The following is a 3,076-nucleotide window of genomic DNA, read 5'->3' on the forward strand; positions in this document are numbered from 1 at the left end:
CAGCAGTTTTGACTGGGTGGGAGGTTGGCCCCAAGCTCTCGGGGTTCAAGAGTCAACTGTATATATGGATATATGTGTCTATGTGCGTGCGTATATATTTAAATCTATTTAAAACCATGGTTTTTTTTTTTTAAAGATTTAAGTTACTTATTTGAGAGAGAGTCAGCGTGAAGGAGAGAGAAGGAGAGATCAGGAGCAGGGAGGAGAGGCAGGGGAGAAGCAGACTCCCCACTGAGCAGGGAGCCCGAAGCGGGGCTCCATCCCAGGACCCTGGGATCATGACCCAAGCTGAAGGCAGACACTCAATCAACTGAGCCACCAAAGCGCCCTACAACCATGGGTTTATTCTAGCTTTCTTCCTTGCTATATATTTTTTTAAGATATTGATGTACTTTTTTTTAAAAAAAGATTTTGTATTTATTTATTTAACAGAGAGAGAGTGAGAGAGGGAACACAAGCAGGGGGAGTGGGAGAGGGAGAAGCAAGCTCCCCGCTGAGCAGGGAGCCTGATGTGGGACTCGATCCCATGACCCTGGGATCATGACCTGAGCCGAAGGCAGACATTTAATGACTAAGCCACCCAGGCTCAGAAAACTACCTTTTCTGAGAAACCCTGTTTCATTATCCTTAACCTATTTACTTATTCGCTCAATGCCCTGTATCCCTGCAGTCTCCCAGCTCCACTAGCACCCCATTCTCCTGGAGCACATCCTCTCTTCTTGTGTAAGTTCTGACTCCACACACTGTGCCCCCATCCCAGCAGGGGGATGCTTTTCTCACCAAGCTTGGGCTCTGACCCCACACACCAGGTCACCGCACCATATGGAAGCCCTAGTCACACATGACTATGCGGCCACCCTCCCCACCCACTCAGGCTCAGACACCCATGCCGGGTGGCCCTCCTAGGGGCACCGCCTGTTCACCAGGCTCGGACACCCCTCTCTCAGCCCCCACAGCTTCATCCCCAGCACCACCAAGGACCCCTACTTGGCTATCCTCTACCCAACGGCTTTAGGACTGAATTGTTCCAGAAGAGAGGAAAGTGAGGTGTTAGCCGGAGGTCCTGATTTCTAAGAGATTTTTAACCTGACATCAAGATCAGGCATGCCATTTTTACAGTTTCACAGCAGCTCTGAAGCAGAAAGCATGCACCAAGCCACTGGTATTCTGAAAATGGTCCAGAGAGAAGAAGAGCTTCACTTCAGAGATGGTGCTCGTCATGGCTGCTTAAACACTACCGTGGCACCATGCTACTCTAAGTCAGCGTTTGCAGACAATCCTCCCCAAGGATGCTTCCTGCAAATGCTTCCCTTGCTCGGGTGTCTTTTACACAAGAAGCCGAACCGAGATGCCAATGTTACAGCATCACGCAAAGCAGAACGCGGGCTTTGCCTGAGAGGACTTCATAAAACTGGGATTCCCAAGTTTGTCCCCAAAGATTGGCCTCAGCAGACCTAAAGATGGAGTTTGGGATCTGCATTTTTTTTTTTAAGCTTCTTGAGTGATTCCAATAGGTAAGGGTGCCTTGCTAGAGCATAAACTAAAATTTTTCAAAACATAGCTGAAGCAGATGTACTCTTGTTAAAGCTGAATTGGGAATAATATGCTCAATTTAAATCTGGCAAAGAGCAGAGGGAAGGCAGGAAAATGAAAGCTTTCTGGGCTCAAATAAGTTTGAAAAATGCTGAACATTACATCTCCCCATAGAGGTGATACGCATTAGCATAGCCCTGGCTCTGACAAGTCTTCTTATAAAGGAATCTCTTGTTTTATCCAACCCAGCAAAGCTCAGACTTAACCACCTAGAGCAATTCATAATGCTCCCCCCACCTGCCAGTGACCATTTGCCTCTGTCTTCCTCCTTACTACTGATCTGTGACTCTGTTCCAGTATCCACCCCATAAAATGTAGTCCTGTGCTTTTAGGGTAGGTGAAACTCATCTCCAACCAAAAAGAGAAATCACGGTTGGTCTGAACTAGTCATGGTCCCATTCCCCTTGTTAGAGGTCAGTGTATGCTGCATACGTTAAATTTTGGGGACATAAGCGGAAGTTCGCAGAGGGGTTCTGGGAAAGATGTTCCTTTCCTTTTTTTTTTTTTTTTAAGAGAGAGAGTGAGGAAGAAAGCACATGTGTATGTGCACATGAGTTGGGGGTGGAGAGGGAGACAGAGAGAATCTTAGCAGGCTTCACACTCAGTGCAGAACCCAGCATGGGGCTTCATCTCAGGACTCTTGAGATCGTGACCCAAGCTGAAATCAAGAGTCAGACTCTTAACTGACTGAGCCACCTGAGCACTCCAAGAAAGATGTTTCTTTTTTTTTTTTTTTTTAAGATTTTATTTATTTGACAGAGAGAGAGAGATCACAAGTAGGCAGACAGGCAAGCAGAGAGAGAAGGGGAAGCAGGCTCCCTGCTGAGCAGAGAGCCCGATGCGGGGCTCGATCCCAGGACCCTGAGATCATGACCTGAGCCGAAGGCAGAGGCTGAACCCGCTGAGCCACCCAAGTGCCCCAAGAAAGATGTTTCTTGATGATAAAAAGAGATACTCAGAATGAAATCATCTTCCTTCCCCTAAAATGTTGTCATAACTGTGAGAGATGCTAGGAACTGCTATGGCCCTTGTAAGCCCATCAAGGAATCTGAGCCAACATGGTCAGAAGGGCATAGAAAAGGAACAAAATGACATGTGATGTCTGATGATTTTGTTAAGGTGATGAATATTCAGAACTTCTTGTTAACCCACATTGCTATTTAAACCAGGTGGACCTGATGTTAAGTCACACTCAGCTCCAAAATGGAGCATCTTTTGAACTCTGAAACAGTTGTTTTATGAAACCTTAGTGTCCTAACAAACGCAACTTGGGAACCACTGATCTAAAGCAATTCTTTTGTATTACAGATGAGGGAACTGAGACCCAGAAAGGTTTCCAGGGGCCATCGAAAGCCACATAACAAATTAGTAAGATAATGGAGATTAGAAACTTGATATCTTGGCGCTTAAGAAGACCAAAACAGGATTCTGCTTCTCTCCTTACGATATAATTTTAATCCCCAAAGAGAGCATTTCATCCTCA

The sequence above is a fragment of the Lutra lutra genome, chromosome 10, assembly GCF_902655055.1.
Source record: "Lutra lutra chromosome 10, mLutLut1.2, whole genome shotgun sequence".
Taxonomy (NCBI): domain Eukaryota; kingdom Metazoa; phylum Chordata; class Mammalia; order Carnivora; family Mustelidae; genus Lutra; species Lutra lutra.